The sequence below is a fragment of the Euprymna scolopes genome, chromosome 9 (genome assembly GCF_053919585.1).
Source record: "Euprymna scolopes isolate OS-2025 chromosome 9, ASM5391958v1, whole genome shotgun sequence".
NCBI lineage: Eukaryota > Metazoa > Mollusca > Cephalopoda > Sepiida > Sepiolidae > Euprymna > Euprymna scolopes.
The window spans coordinates 101292870-101311616 of record NC_136490.1 but is presented as its reverse complement, the minus strand read 5'-3'; the positions used below and the strand labels follow the sequence as shown (position 1 = coordinate 101311616).

The 18747-nt window shown below is 30.0% G+C and overlaps 1 long non-coding RNA gene across 1 annotated transcript in view; it reads right to left on the bottom strand.

Moving 5' to 3' along the window:
- Positions 1-750: 750 nt before the first annotated feature.
- LOC145285004 (uncharacterized) overlaps positions 751-18747 on the bottom strand; it is a 312776-nt gene continuing 294779 nt past the window's right edge. Inside the window, exon 3 of the long non-coding RNA XR_013868927.1 lies at positions 751-1141. This is a non-coding gene — a long non-coding RNA (uncharacterized LOC145285004). The remainder of the gene's footprint in view (positions 1142-18747) is intronic.

Below are 18747 nucleotides of genomic sequence, written 5' to 3'. Positions count from 1 at the left end.
TTTCTACAGCGACGTTACTCTCGTTTCCATTGCTTTTTCCTTTTTCCTATATATTTCTGGAGTTATCCTTTTCACAAGGGAGAAAGACTGGTTAAGCCGGTTCAGAATCCATCCGTATGACACTTATTATTGTGCATATATTTACCTTGTTGCATTTCTTTTGTATTTTGTTATTATGTAAAGTGGCTTCCTGTCTTATCTAGAGTGATTTTCGCAAGAGATATCAACATAGTGAACTTCTTGGGCTTTATCTTGTTAATGATGCACTGGTGAATGTTGAAGGAAAATAATTTATTTTCACTCGTACACAATCCAATGTACCGCAGAACAGTTAATAGAAGGAATATGCTCGAATTTAATTTTAGGAGATCGAGTATACATTTTCAAATCTCTCTCGCCCATTAGATTTTTTTAATTATTACTCGACTCTATAATACAGCAAGTGTTTGCATATTCGTGTATTTAGACATATACAGAAATACGTATATTTACTTAAATCCTGCACCACATAATATAGCGAGAATAGTATGTGGTTTGTTAGCTAGGGAACGTCATATTCTCAAGTAATCATCAGACACTTAGTGACAATTAGCAAGTAAGACAAACACCATGGATCTTATTCTGTCTGAGATTAATTGAGAATTAAATAATTTTTCTACAATAAAGAATTATTCGATAAAAATTTAAAATTCAGATCATCAGAACAATGTATTTTATTGATATATAAAAATTTACATCATTGGATTAATACATGGTTTTATGAAATATCGAAAATACTGTGTGCAAACATATTCGGGGCGTTGTTTTTTTCCGTTTACTAAAAAAATAGGCACTAGTTAAAAATATTACAAGAAAAACATAAATCGAATTTAGACATAATCTTTATGGCACTGTTAGTTTCTGTTAACGTTTATACTTGTTTGAGAATTGCTGGGTGCAACATTCTGAATAAATGTCGGAATGTAAAGTGAACTTTAATAACCTTCGCCCAACCTGCTTTAGGCCAAGTTCACGTACAAAGCTTCCAATTTTTCCTTCGTTTCTGTAAGTTCTTAATCCACTCCTTGGCGTTATTCACGGCGCGGATTTTTTATCAAGGATATTTTGTTCCGTTTCTTTATAAAGGTTCATCTCTCATTTTCTGAAAAAGAAAAGCAAAAGAAATAATGGGATCGCTACAATAACAAAACACACCAAGGTAATAGAAAACAACCTGTTTATAGGAAACTAAAATTGTTTACAAAATACTTTATACAACATAAATAACAGTTGAAATAACTAACTTCACTATGTTGATTGCTATTTGAAATGCTCAGTGATTTCGAGAATATTGATTAACATGTTGTGCGTTAAACCTAATTGAAGGAGAATAACATTTAAGGCTGAAGAGAAGTTGACAATATTTTCCTTGTCCACAGAATACACCTGTCTCAAAACGATTACTAATTTTCATAATTGTAATAATTTATCTTTCATTAAACCAAAATTTATAACCCAACTATCAATAGTCACGACTAACAACATTCATATTCCAGGTATAAACAGCCAAAAAGCCACATAAAGAGGAACAAATATATCGAGAACATTGCTAACCCTGTTGCAAATGAGATGAACTCCATATACTGTTCTAAAAATTTACACCGACTTGAAAGCCATTGTTCGCTTATGCCCGGAGTATTTTTGCCACATCTGGGAAGGTGCAGGAACCTATGGTCTCTCCCTCTTGAACCAGGTACGAATAATTGTTGTCAATATAATATGTCTTGCACTATCAACTAAGCCTCAAACTCTTTCCCATCACAGTAGTGTTGCTTCCTTGGGCCTGCTTTACAAGTCATTTAATAGAACGCGTTTTGATGGATTTATAGGAACAGTTCCCCTCGCCTTAAGTACCCTCATCTAAGCCGCAAAACGACATCATTTTACACGTAGACGTATCTATATACTAGTAAGTATATTCTTTCCTCAGATGGCTAGACTTCGGAATTTTCATCTCTCCTTCCTGCGCCTTTGACTGAACTATATACATAACTTTAAATCTATTTCGACAGGCACACACTGCCCAACTCCTCACATAGTGTGCTATAGACATGATTTTCAATAGTAGATACTTACGCTCAAGTGGTGATATGCTTTTTTTACGGAGTGAATAAAAGTAGGCAGGTAAATAAAAAGGCATTATAAAAGTATGTGTGACTATAAAGACCTACGCATAAGGTTTATAAAAACAAAATAATAGAGATCAATAAATTTTCTCATGATAAATAGAACAGAATAAGATTAGAAAAATCAGCCCATAACATCAATTTTAAAAACTATCCAAGATACGCATCCTGTACGCAAAGTATCGACCTTAACCTTTGACCTTGACCTTGAAAAATAGTGTGCACCCTCAATAGTTCCGAGACTATTTTCATGTCAGAATAGATTATGATCGGTTTAGTAATGTACATTGTAAGAGTGTATATATATACATCGGCTATGACCTTCATCTTTTCCTTAGAAATAGTGTACATAGAGCCTAGGTGGGGGGCATAATAGGTTTGGTCATGATCGAGCAGCTTTTCTAAGCTGTAAGGGAATATATATATAATATATATATATATATATATATATATATATATATATATATATATAATATTATGACCTTGGCCTTGAGCTTAACCTTAAAAATGGTGTGCACCATTATTAGCGTGAATAAAATAATCATGGCAGGTTTGGTCATAATCGATCCACTGGTGTGCGCTGATGTGGGCTGTAGGAGAGTGTATATACTTGAGCTTTCACCTTAATCTTGAAAAATGGTGTAACGATCCCTAGGTGTGGGGCCATCATCATGCAAAATTTGATCATGATCACTCCACCGATGTGGGCTATAGAAGTCTTGTACATACAAACAAACTTGTTAGAGTAAAATAATTAAAATTGTTTATGCGATTTACATATCACCATTTCCCCTCATGATTGACCCCCCCCCAAACCGATTTATAAACAATATAACACTGTTATTGAATTTTCATTTAAAATATACATTGGATAAAAAATTATAAACAAACAAAAATATAAATGTACTCCAGAAATTGCATGCAAAGTAAACAGGTTTTACATATAATTGTATATACATATTATTTGTACGCACTTTTCTCATATCTTTTGTATAATGAATACGACTTGTAAAGACATCACACACTATTCATACTAATAAAAAGCTCTGCATAACACATTATACAAACTTACAAACTACACATACCAAAATACAGTTAATAACGTATATCTATTATATATGAGTTACGTTGTCCGTTTTTTTTAATTGAATATTGTGTTACGTCTCTTGGACTGTACGCTGTGTTTATGCACGCAACGTTATTTTATTTTCCTCCTATCGTTTGTTTGTCAATTTTTACTCGGTATGTTGTATTGCCTCATTTACACTTATCAAGGTCCGGAAGCCACTTAGGGATAAGTGTTATTGCGTGTACAGTAATCAATGAGATAGTAATTGTAGTAATAATTAGTATTGGAGATTTGATAGAGTGTCTTACTTAAGGGGGCGGTTTGTCAGGAATTTGTTTATGTTGGATTTGAAGACATCCAAGTTGTAGTCCGGTGGGAAACAGGCGAACGGAAGAGAGTTCCACAATCGTGCCCTTCTGAGAAAGAAGCTCTGCTCATGGGATCTACGTTTGGATCATATTTACTGAATGGGTGCCATATATTCTTTCGTGGATGTTATCAATATTCTCGTAATCAACTTTTTTGACGCCATATTGATCGATGTATATATCAGTTACTCATTGTGTTCTATAAGGAAGACGCAAACAATAATACAGAGTTGCATAATAACGATTCATTTGGAAGGAAAATGTAAATCATATTACTAATACAATGTCTTAATTCTAAATGAGAGAGGCAGTTATATTCTTAAACTTTCTGTAGATAGATAATTAGATAAATATATGGATGGATCGAATAACAGATAATCGCACATACAGACAGATATACATTAAGCTTTATGACATTTTCTATTGAATATTATCTAACGCATCCCAAAACACTGTTATTGAATTGTTATAACGTCATATACATATGACGTCATATACATAGGCAATCTCACCTGCATATACCTTTGAGTCTAGCCTAGGTTAGATCTAACTTGAATGCACTCTACGAACATGTCAGAGTGACCGTATTTATTTACACTTGTCAAAATCTGTACGAGTCCACCCACCATTTATAATCCAACAAATGTACATATATAAATCACATATTCAAAATAAAAACAAAATATTATGCATAAGCAATGCATACAATGTATTGAAAACTTATTGAAAACTTTAAGTGATCTTTATGCGAACTACTTACAAAACACACATTCGAACTTAAAAAGTAAAAAAAAAAGGTGTTCCTATTTTTGTTTATACATTACACTCGCCACGCTGATTGTACATATGAATTTAAGTAGTATAGCATATAGTTCTTATACATATTTTTATATCGCATATGACAGATATGTTAAGAGGTAAAAGAGTCTATACAGCCAGTATAATTCGCATGTGAAAACATCAACTTACCGACATTCAACCTGTTAGATCAATTCAATCTCAGATAATTGTAGAAGGGAAACGGTGCAAATCCATCCCATATTAATTTATTCTATATGTATAATTTAAAAAAAACATTAAAAGATCAAAATTTTGCATGTAATCAATTTTTTTATCTTGATAAGAAGTTGTGATATGTAGATGTTGTTTAGCGAGGTGATATATGGGGGGCAACACATAAAGGTGGATGAAACATAATGTGATACACGGTTCATATACATGATAAGAGCTTGATATAAAGAGAGGCGTAGAGAATTCTTTTTACACATTTTTATGAAGGAGGATTCAATTACAATTTATTGAAGAAGGGGGCTTCATTGTTCTGTTACAAGGATGACATCAGAAACACCTTACTTCTTAATTTGAAATATGACAACCGATTACATGATGGTGTTTATTCTTCCAATTGGATGAAATGATGATAAGGTATTCAATTGCCTTTTGGAGTTTCATTTACATGTTTACCTTTCTCGTCGCGTCCATAATCGTTTCAGCTAACTCAACTGCTGTGATTCTCAGCTGTGTCTCTCAAATATCTGATTATATTGTAAATTAGCTTTCTTTGTGACGTCAAAACGTGTTTGAGCCACGTAATTGTTTCTCACGTAGAATTACATACTCATATGCCAAGCACTTTTTTTGGCAACACAAAACATTCCTTAATTTACGTTTTTTAATGTCTAACCTAACTAATTGTATCGTTATTTCTAACACAATGAGCAGTACTGTGCATTCATAAAATCATATCTAAATATGAATAAGCATTCACTTTGGATTTTAGATTTAATTCTAGTATTTTCCTTTAATAAATATTATTTTTACACTTATTTACTTTCTTTATTAAATTACTACGATCTGCATCTTTTTATATACAGAACACTTTAACTGCATATATGTACATAGTGAGCAGAATAATATCTTATATGCGAGGTTTGTTTTGGCATATCCTTATATGGTAATTAAAAGGCTGGTTTGTTCAAATTATGTGAGATCCGCTTTTTTCTTGCAGGCTTCAACCGTCCGTTGTTTGTAAGGTATTAAATTTTGTTAATAAAAGAAAAAAAAATAGGTAATTGATGAATGAGTTTTGATTATATCCTAACAGATGATGTGTCAATATAATCAATCGTTAACAAATAAGGCGAACTCGCCTTCGTTCATGCGCACGTCTTTTCCATGAAAATGTAAACATTATTTAAGGTAAAAACTATTTGTAAAGGCCGATATTATTAAGAGATTAGCATTCCTAACTATCCTTTACTTTTATGATATATAAAGTGTTACTCCTTCTTTTATACAAAATTTTTACCTGTCTAAATCCCTAAAGAAACCCCAATGCGAAATATGTTTGTTTTCCTCTGTTGAAGACAAAATAACATTTTTTTGCCAGAGTTATTTTCAAATAATTCCCGTTTTCTTTTTAACAAGGAAGATCGTCACTTATCAAGGTCTCTTAATATTAAGGTTTAATGAATGTGAGTTGGCCGTTAGACCACACAGTAATTTTCTGAATGATAAAACTTGGATTGAGATTTCTTTATTTTAAAGGACAGCTGAACAGAAACTTACTCATGTTAGACTTGTAGACGGCCACATTATAGGTAACTGAGAAGAGGAAGAAGCAGGTTATTCTGTTTTATAGACATGCAATTTTTGGAAAAACACTTTGCCATTAAATTTACGTTTAGTTTTAAACACGTATAAATGATAAGGGAGATTGTTAGCAGGTCTGTAGCTAGAAAAGTGACAGCTGGGAATCTTCTATAGAAAGGAAGACATATATACAAACTTAGTTGAGCATCTGCCATGGAAATAACTATGTGGCAATGACAGATTCGCTACTTAACTTCAGTAAGAAGGAAGGATTATGGCGGAGGAAAGGTATTTGTCTACAGAATTTCAAAAAGTGTACTACTTCTCTTCTGACTATTACATGGTGGTCGTCAAATCTAATTAAAGAACATACGTCTTCAGTACATCTCTTATCTAAGCCTGTTTTTTTTTTTTATTTCACCCCTCATCTCAATCTTCACGTAATATAATTCTTCATTTTACTAACAAACTCATTTACTGCCAAGTGCGTTGTGCCCTTGGTATACGGCGACCGGTTATTAGAAATACTTATTAAATTTAAAAAGAAAACCAAGAATATTTAGTATCGTTAAGTTAACAAATAAAGGGCGTCCATATTTAATAAAGTAATTGAATAAGACATCAAAAATATATACCCGAGAAATAAAGCATGCCTGATTTTAATTCTGACGAAGACTGTAAACATGTGTTTTTTAATGTTGCTCATGAAGAAATACATTACATTTATGAGAGAAGTTCCTTTCCAATAGGAAAACATACAATATAAGAAGGGGCATAATATCGAAGGAAAACAGTATAATTAGACTGCTTACAAGCTGATTACATCATGATCATTTTCAAGTCCATTCGAACTGTAAATAACTAAATGCTACCTGTTTCAACCAGCTTTACGGGCATTCACCGTCCTAGTGGCAAACTTATTAATACTTATTCCTAATAAACTATTACGTATTGTTAAGTGGTTGCTCATTATAAAGAAATTATGTGAAAGAAGGTATTTGGTCGCCAACGCTGGAGAAACACTAGAAGAAAATATATCGTTATTCAGCATAAACATTTGTTTTTGTTTTTTGTGGTTTTTTTTTGCCAATGATTTAACTACATTGAATTAGTAGCCTTTTTTTTAGTGAGCACCGAAACTCCAGCACAAACCACGCCAATTAGCTACGCTATTTATATCAAGTTCCTTTTTTATGCTGGCGTTTACCTCGCGATGCTATCGCAAACCATCTGACAACAAGATTTTGTTCTTATCTGCTGACGTGCTGTCATTTTAACAGTCAGCGCCCGTGTGCCATCAACTCAACGAGTCGATTAACATGTTACTATAAGGTGAATAATTTCTATTGGCTTATTCGTGGTCCTAGCTTACACTCGGGTACAAGAACTGAAAAAAAGTGTATATCACACAAAGTGGAGCGAAAAGAAACCTATTTCAGAGTAGATATATCGTTCTCTTGCCTGAGTACAATTCTTAATCTAGACATGTCCTATAGCTTTGTATATAAAGCGCACAAAATGCAATTTAAAGCCACAGAAAACTTTGAAAACTACATTTTTATCTTAAACACTTTAATCGCAATTAATTACGAAATTTGAAAAATGAATAACAGATGAAAACCCCTCGTTTTTTTAAAAATTCTGCTTGGATATATATATATATATATATACATATATATATATATATATATATATATATATATATATATGTGTGTGTGTGTGTATATACATATGTAATATTATTATTAATGTTATTATTATTATTATTATTATTATTATTATTGTTATTATTATTATTTATGTAAATGCAATCATATCTTTCTACGATGTGCAGATCGTTTCAATCATATTGGATATCATCAGAAAAGAAAAATTAAAAAACAAAAATTTTTAAAAATTTCAGATCTTTTCAAATTTTGAGAAGAGCAAAAATGGCATGACTGGCTCGAGGAAAAATGATAGTTCTTTGATAATATTTAAACTATAATTTGGCTCTCTTTGATTGAGCACTATCACCGGCAGTAGTTGAAATTCAATTATTCTTAATCTTTGTATATATATATATATATATATATATATTTGTGGGCGTGGGTGTTTATATATATATATATATATATATATATATATATATATATATATATATATATATATATATACTTGCGAACTTGTTACACGCATATCCTGCAGATATCTATACTTATAATAAGATGAAGTAGACTTTTTTTCCATTTTAACAGGCAGTATGAGACTATTAATTGTGGCTTCCTAACAATAAATGATGTGTGTCACTGGAATAGGTAAGTGATTTTAATTTGATTTAAGAATTTCCCACTTTTATTTCGGCAAACTTGAAATGATGTAACGTTTAATCACGCAAATCTATCTACTTCCTTTATCCTTTCACTCACCAGATATTGGATTTCATTGGCGCAAATTTTATTTTATCTATTAGAGTGTTGCATAAGATCCCATTGTCTTTTTTTGTTTGTCAATTGAAATAAAAGGAAGTTCCTGTAAAAACCAAGCTCTACGTTTTTGTGTGAATTCAATCGGCTGAAGGTAGCGTGAACTTCTCGAAAAATCACACTTCATCTTTTCACCTAATTACTCTACATTTCTGATGACCCTGCGTTGGTCTTCATATATCTTGATTCCTCTTCCGGAACGAAAAGCGCCATGAATACCACCGTATCCGTGTTTGAATCTAGTAAACCAATCTCAAACAGTTCTATAAGCTATATGGTTTTCTCCATATACGGCACACATACCCATGGTCACTTTACTTGGTTTTTGACCTCAACTATAGCCGAAAAAGAGGAGGTTTTGATTTGTTTATCTAATTGACAATATATTTTACAGTTAAGAAACGAGAATATCTAATACGAGTAAGAAACGATGACCATTATCTTGTAGAACATAATACGTACGTTCTGATGATATATAACACTTTGCCAAATATCCAAACAAGTTTTATAAAAAATGTGTTATGAAATTGTGTATATATTTTAATATAAGGGTGTGTCGATAGAAAAAGAGAAGGAAATATACATATACTGCTAGGTTTTAAAATACGTTTAAATATGATACCTTAATGTACACAGATTGCGCATGTATTATTTTAGAGCCAATTCTTTTTTAAATAACTATATTGTACCTAATATCTCGTAGTGTCGTGGCCTTAGTAATAGATGCAGATTTAACAGAGTAGCCAACAAAAAAAAGTGTTAAAATGTAATTTATAACAATTTTTTTACCAAAACAAGATGAGTTACTTTTCTACCCACCTGAATAAGTTTTGGTGGGTTTTAACGGGATCTAAAACTTTAATACGGTTCGAAAAATAATTAGTTTCTTAATGCATAGGTTAACTAGCAGTCAACATGATTGTCAAGATATTGTCTGTGGCGCGTCAAAACTCTTTCGAAAGTCAGAAAATAAAGAAATACTGTTAGTATGTGTCACAGTGTTCATTATTGACTGGATGACAATCAGTATTTTGTTCATATTCTTTAATATTTTACCATATTTGAAGCTCCAAATGCAGCGTGTATTTATCAACCAATAAATTTATTTAGATGCAAGTAAAGGGGAGAGTTTATTGTCAAGTGAACATAACAGAGTAAGATTTTATAAAACTTTGATCAATAGTAATATTTGAAATTGTATAACGATATTTATAAACAAATGGATCATCGTATATATCAATTATTTATCAAAGAAATCATTAAGTAAGTTTACTATTATTAATATAGTTAATTAATTTTATTTATTATTATTTTTAACTGTATGTTTGTTAGTGTAAAAAAGCAGCAGTAAGCAGTTGAAAACGTTTATTTATATTTGCAAAGTGAATTAAAATTTTAGTAAAAAACTCAGAAAAAATTCAAACTTATACTAAAATTCTATAACAAAATTAATGTTGGAAATATTACTGCAGCAGTAGCTTTGTTTATTTGGATTAACATTATTTGTTTGAATTGAATTTTTTTTCATGTTTCTTTCTTTGTTTATTCAGTTAAACGTGTTTATCTTTTTGAATTGCATGAAAATACTGTACGTTTTGATTTTAAAAATATTGTCGTTCCTTTCGATTTAAAAATATTTATTGTTAGCTTAAATTACAAATTATCGTTTGATTTTAAGTCATTAATTATTGAACAATAGTTTATTGCCTCAATACATATGCCCTGTTCTGCAATTTTTTTATTGTTTTCTGCTTCAAACATGCTAAACGTAGTACGCATATTTCTCAAAAAAATATAAAAGTATCAACCGAATCATGCTCCTTTTTCTTCTTTTTTAAATGTAATTTATAAGTAAATAATGCACGTATCAAATCTTTAAAATCGATGAAACAACGAAATACTTTACTTTTGAACACATACACGCAAGTTTCCGTTTTGCATTCTTCCTTTTAATTTATATTGAATGAACTATATTGCAACTCCTCGTGTTCCTTATTTTTTTTTTTTGTAATTTTAACTTTTTTTAATGCTTTTTGTAAAGATTTTTTATTCATAATCAACAGTCTGGCTTGCGAGGAGCTCGGTGATGATGTTATTTATAGGTCAAGGGTGTTAACGGCATATATTGCAAAAGTCACGTCGATTGCCGCCCGGGATTGCGCTAAGTTTCTCGAGATTGCCCGGTTGTTAAATACGCTTTAATGGTTTCTTTAATTCATGTATATTTAACAGGTATTCTTATAAATCCAATGAAATATAGTATTATAGTTTACTTAATATTGATCCCAAAAATTTCATGAGTGCCATCAGCAAGAATCGAAGCCAAAACTATTTAGCGTTCAAGCCGTAGTCGTTATCATTTGAACTGTCAACAGCGGGATGACATATCGATAAAAATGAACTGACATTAACGTATAAATCTTATAAGTGTTTGTGTAGAAGACAACATTAAATAGTCTTATGCCGGAGAATGTCAGTGTTATCAATGCAGATTACTTGACAATTAAAGTTACCAGCTAAAAACCAATTTGAATTCGCTCCACAGTTTCAAATTCCCTATGGATAAATTTCACGTTCGTAGTCCAAATATCGACAGAGGTTTTTGTGAAGATCCATATTCAGACAGCCAGGCAAGGGTATATATATATATATATATATATATATATATATATATATATATATATATATATATATATAAAACAAACAAATAAATACATTAAATAAACATGAATATACATAAACGACCACACACACGCACACACATATATATATATATATATATATGTATGCATGTATGCATGTGTGCATGTATGTGTGCACACATATATATATATATATATATATATATCTATATATTTAAAGAAAGAGCAGAAATGAGGAAAATCGTCTGTCTTAAACCACTAACCTAGTTCTAAAACAGATACTTTGTTCGAAAAAATGCATGCCCATTGGCTGATAGGAAGAAGCGCGATGGATACTAGAAAGCTGATTGGCTAACTAAAATATTCAACATATATAAAAACGAGAAACAACCACAGAATTCGCGCAACAGCCTGACGAATCCTATACTGGATGAAACGCCGAATATTCAGTGTAGCTTAATCGCCATATATATTTTATAAATTACTCTCTCTCTCTCTATATATATATATATATATATATATATATATATATATATATATATATATATATATATATATATAACAACCACAGAATTCGCGCAACAGCCTGACGAATCCTATAGTGGATGAAACGCCGAATATTCAGTGTAGCTTAATCGCCATATATATTTTATAAATTACTCTATATATATATATATATATATATATATATATATATATATATATATATATATATATATATATATATATATATATATATATATATATATATATATATATATATATATATATATATATATATATATATATATATATATATATATATATATATATATATATATATATATATATATATATATATATATATATATATATATATATATATATATATATATATATATATATATATATATATATATATATATATATATATATATATATATATATATATATATATATATATATATATATATATATATATATATATATATATATATATATATATATATATATATATATATATATATATATATATATATATATATATATATATATATATATATATATATATATATATATATATATATATATATATATATATATATATATATATATATATATATATATATATATATATATATATATATATATATATATATATATATATATATATATATATATATATATATATATATATATATATATATATATATATATATATATATATATATATATATATATATATATATATATATATATATATATATATATATATATATATATATATATATATATATATATATGCATGCAGTGGAGCATTGGATAAGGACGTTGGATCTCTACGGTTCAAGTTGAAAATTGTCTGAAGATAGCGGTTTCAATCCTAGCTAAAGCCAGGTAGATGCTTTCCTGGTGAGACGACAACAACTATGGATTGCAATTAGGAGATTCGGAGTTCCTGTCCCGTCGGGTTTACCAACTGACAAATGTCAGAGGAATAGTTGACCGAAACGTTGTGAAACAACATCTAGGAAACATGAGGATAATAGTTCGCAATAAAATAAATTAATACACAAAGCTTTATGGTACAAACCTCTTATAACCGAATTTAAAAGTAATATATTTCTGCGATTAACATTGAGAATAATCGAATACCAAAGTTATAATGTGTAATTGAATGACGTAAACAATAAACTTATTCGTATAATGTTTAACGGCAGCGGTTAAAAATCGCATGGCGCATAGATTGCCGGTGTATAAACAATCTTCAAAAAAGTCCAATCTTTGTTAAAGGGACCGAAAACATAATAGATTTTTATACATCTATTATTTCCTATTATTTCTCATATAAACACAGTGTTTACTGGTTATTCAATTTACCGTGTAGGAATTTTAATTGCCGTCGTTCGAAAGATGGTAAGACAATAATGTGCTTCGGCATGTTGGTATTCAAGAAAGCTGATTCAGGAACCTGGTATTTATCTTTAGGCCACTATAAATAAACACGAGGAAAAACAGAATATACATTCTCCAGCATATTCAAATTGCAGGAACACATAACCACATTAACTCACACGCACTCACGCACCCAACACACACACACACACACACACACACACATATATATATATGTGTGCGTGTGTATGCATATATATATATATATATATGTGCGCATGTGTGTGTATATGTGTGTCTGTGTGTGTGAAGTTATTTACTGTAAATTTCTAAAAAATTGATGTTGAGGTGTCGCTGGTTTCATTGGCAAATACTTTGAAATGAGTTCTCCTCTCGACTAATGCAGCTTGTAATTATCTCAAACACGCACCTTGCCTGACTAATGAGATTCTTTATTTAGGTTGGCGAGAGAGGCGAACTAAAAGACAGATTACAGTAATGGTGTGCAAAGACGGCCACAGAGCGATGAAATTAAGTCGACGTGACTGGCATTCTTGCTCCGTTGAGAGCCTAAACCTCCACCGACGAGTTACGTGATTATTCGGAAGCTGAGAAGACGAGACAACTGCATATTACATGCCGACACTCGGGAATGAAGGAGCGATTTTTGTCTGTTTTTCCCCCATTACTTGTTTTTCTTTTTAATGTTATTCAATTTATCTTTGGCTTTTCTCCTATCAGAATTTCATATTTTATATTTTTATTTCTTTAAGAATTTATCCTCGAAACATTCAAATATATAATATATAAAAATGTATAATCTTTTCACATGTTTTTTATTATTGTTTTTTTTTCTAGTATACGCTTTCTTCTTCATTATTTATTCTGACAACTTTTTAATTCTCTGCAAAATTGGGATGTAAAAATATTTAACAATTTTGTTTGGTGTCTATACTTGTGTAATTGTACCAAACTTTTTACGATCATGCTTTTATTTTTTTTCGGTAGTATTTATTTTTTTATGCATAGTTTCCTTTATACCACCTAATCTCATATATTTGCAAGGTTACATGTATTATTCATTAGTTAAAACCACAATTTATACATCGTAGAAAACATGATAGCTGTGTAAGATGCTTTCAGTTTTGTCTTTTATTAAGATAATAGACACACGTTCAAAAATCTGCCAAAATTAGATGTAATGACTAATATATTGGCCAGGTTTTCTGGGTTCTCAAAGTGTGGAATAATGATAGTTTTAGCGTTTCTCGAGGCAACAAACAGAGAGCAATATATAAGATCTGATATGAAAACAACGTATGATGTTAAATCTAATATTATCATGTAAAGAGATAGGGACATTCTAACATAGGCTAGATCTAATCGGGCTTGATTATTTGGTCAATGATATTGGGCTTTTTATCTAATAAATCGGAATTCTCTATTTTCTTTGGTGATAATAATAGCATTTAAGACGTATGCCATACAAAAGGTACGATGCTACCTAGGTTAAAGAAGGCATAGAAGAAAGCAGTATAATACTAGCTAAAATATCCCAGTGTGTTAAATATATGAGAAAACAACTTATCTATATCGCAATATAAAATGTCAATAATCATTCTTCTCAATAGGTAGTACTATTTGTCAACGGTTGCAGACATATAAATCCAAATCTTCATCGAATGATGAAATACGATGCAATAATTAGCATGGGGGAAAAACACGAATGTAAGAAAATCGAGCGAAATATTTGGAATCAGATCATAAATAAGGGCAACGTTTGTAATTAGTGTTTAAGCATTTTCAATAGTATTGTAATGACCATGTTATCTCAAAAGCATTTTTACTTAATGAATATGGTTGCTACTTTAATAAAACAGAAGCCTTTGAAGCGCATTAATATGGTGTTGTTAGGAAGAAGGCTAAAATAGAAATGGCCGACAACGAGTCGAATATATCTGCAACACGCATTCTCTAATGGTTGTTGAAGAAAGGTGATTCACAGTTCAATTACAAATAAGGAAAAGAGAAAATGATACAGGAAAAAGGGCGGGGACCTCTCAGTTTGTGACATGCTTAAGTAAAACGCTACACAACAGTGAATACACACTGACACACGTGAGGCTTCGTGCGTTGAATTATTCAGTTTTTGGAAAGAACGGATGTGACACGGAGAAAGTGGCTTACATAAAATTACCAGGTTTTTCCACTGAGAGAAACGAATCGATATTCGCCCAAACCCCTTTTCCTGTCGTGCAACATCGAAAAGAATGGAGTTATTCGACCTAACAATTGGCGATCATCCTGATAGTACATGGAATTATGCAGTTGCATTTTTCACGAATTTATCTAATTCTTGAATAAAGGGAAACCGTTTATTAAAAAATAATTATTTAAGGGGTAATGAGCATTTTCAACTAAAAACTCAAGGAAAGATTCTAAAGATCCGTAAAATTAAAAAAAAAATTTCTTATGATGAAAATATTTTTCGATTTTACATATTTTTCTTTTCGATTCAGTGTTATTATATTTTTATGTAAGTTCTAGGGAAAATCTTGCTCAGATAATTATAATTTATTAAAGGATTATGATATGCTGAATGTGTTCGAGTTAAAATCAACTTATTAATACGTAGTAATGGCAAGAGCACGTCCTGGGCATCTTACAAAAAACGCTATAGCGTGATGAATGATACATAAATCTAGAAAATAAACAAAGCGTAATGAAGGTACGTAATAGTTACAATGCAGTATACATTCATTATTAATTCCTTAAAATGTTTGGATCGTTGACAGAAAAGAGCATAAAGTAAAAAAAAAACACACACAAAAAAACTTATTTTTTAAACTATATTCTTTATATAAATCATTTTCAATTATTTTTTTTGAACCAGTAAAACCCTTTTACTTTGTGTACATAATTCCAATTTTTTGCAACGACTTGCTTTCTTTTTCTCCTGATATCACTTTTTAAATATGTCCACCATGCAAACATACTAAATTATTTTAAAAAGTGTCTATCTAATTTTCTCCAAGTTTGACAGAAACGTTCTCGAGTTCGACAAGATACACCTGCAAAAGGTCGGAGATCATATCGACCGAAAGGTTTTAAAAATCACACTGAATATGAGAACAGTAGTCCGCTGAAACGAAATAATGAGAATAGAAAATATTTCATTTTTAAATAAGTATTGCATATGGTCATGGTATGTCTCCTTACTCAGCAGTGAAATTATTTCAGAATTCAGCCACTGTAAATAAAAGCAATACTGTTACACCACCCCAGATATATATATATATATATATATATATATATATATATATATATATATGGTTGACTATATATATATATATATATATATATATATATATATATATATATATACATATATTTGTGTGTGTGTGTGTTTAAATTATAATTAAATTAGTTGTTGGATGTCCATAGGTTCTACATGTATAAAATGCTCCTTTGTGTCCGCTATCTTCTGTCGTTTCATCGTCGAGTTCGCACGGCGCCTTGTTCAATTATCTTAAACACAGGCAGAAAATATCATACGTCTGATATTACATTTGTATGTATCCAATTAAACGAACGCCGTATAATTCTTATTATCTTGATAGCGTCAAATAGCACACATGCATATATACAAAGAAAAGAAGGTAATATTCTTAATAATGATTCGTTCTGTTCTATTCCATTGTCATTCATAAAAGAAAGGGAAACGTGTAAAAATGAAACATACAGCCAAAGCGTTGTTACCTTATGAATTTGAGCTGAATTTATTATAATACAATTGTTAAGCGAGTTAATAGTTTCTTCCTCTCTTTCATCTCTCTTTATTTCTCATCACACACACACACACATACCCCCACACACTTACATACAATATATATATATATATATATATATATATATATATATATATTACAATAGAAAAATGAGGTCATGGAAACATGGAAAAATAAGGGACTAATTGTAAAAACTGGGTAAAAGGGCTATTATTCTAGTAAAAAGTATAGTAAATATATAACTTAAAATATTGCAGCATTGAGAATTGATTATATAATCTTATAAATTGAATTTAAAAAAAACAAATTCTGCAATATTTTAAGTTGTAAATTTATCATATTTTTACAAGACTATCTTGTCCTATTCTTTTCCAGTTATAACAACTAGTTCTTTACGTTTCCATGTTTAAACTTAACAATATTACGTTTCAAGCCCGAATTTTTCTATTGTAATTCATGAGTTTCCAGGCTTGCAGTAAATTAACTTGTTCTTTGTTTAAGTATAGTCTTTTCTTTGCCCCATAAACACATATGTAATCACAATATAGGGCACTCGTCTGCTTTTAATCAAATCCCCCCCAATTACCTTCCTTTCACGCTTTCATTCTCTCTGTTTTACTTGTAACTTTTCGTGACACCAGGAATTATTTACAATAGTAGCCTCTAAACCGACGTGGTTGCTAAAGAAACCAGTCATAAAACGCGTCGGTCATCACCTTACATATTTTCACAATTTGAATACCAGAAAATTTATCATCACGTTTTGTTTTACTCAACGAAAATTGTAGCTGACAAGGTGATCTATATACTGTAATAATTGTTTGAAATTTGGTCGAAAAGTAAGTGAGCGGTGAAGCTTCAAATCTTTTCTAAATGATTAAATCTGCCAATTACCTATATATTCAACCACTACCGTATTTGAATTATATATATATATATATATATATATATAGTAATTTATAAAATATATATTTTATAAATTACTAACTAGCTCTACCTACGTATTGAGCACTTTTGAAGTAAATACTTAAAGTTTACGCATAAATCTATACTTTTGTATATTAAATTTATGTGAGTAAATGAAGTAGTTATATATATATATATATATATATATATATATATATATATATATATATATATATATATATATAGTAGCCTTATATCCCTTATATAAAGTAGACGCCATAACATAAGCAACGGAAACAAGAAAAGAAAAATATGTGTATTACTTTTAAAAAATGCATGATTGGCAATTACATTTTTAAGAGATTATGATATAATGCATTAAGATTATACAAATTATAATATTGAAATAAATGTTTTCTTAAAAATAATAATTAAAAGAAAGAAACAATAACACTTGCGCAAATTATTTGCATTTATATAATACAAAATATCAACAAAATGTAATGTTCAGTGAACATCATTTTATTTGCAATGATTTTACTACATCGTCGACTACACGCTTTTATAAATATCTACCAAACTATACAGTAATTCGTTCCCATTCGTTATTCTATAACACACATAGGTTGGTGGTTTTTTCCAGTCCATTAGGGGATTCATTCTTCTTTCAGAAAAATCGTAACCTTCGTAGCCTTCTCTTAAGATACATTTCTTTCATAAAAATTGGAAATGTATAAAGATGCTGGTGAAATCTTGGCAGCACATGTGGATAAAATCCTTTTTCTTATTCTTTGCATTGATATTGACTTGTACGTAGATGAAAAAGCAAGTAAAACACTGACATCACCAAACTACACTGACATCACCAAACTTTATA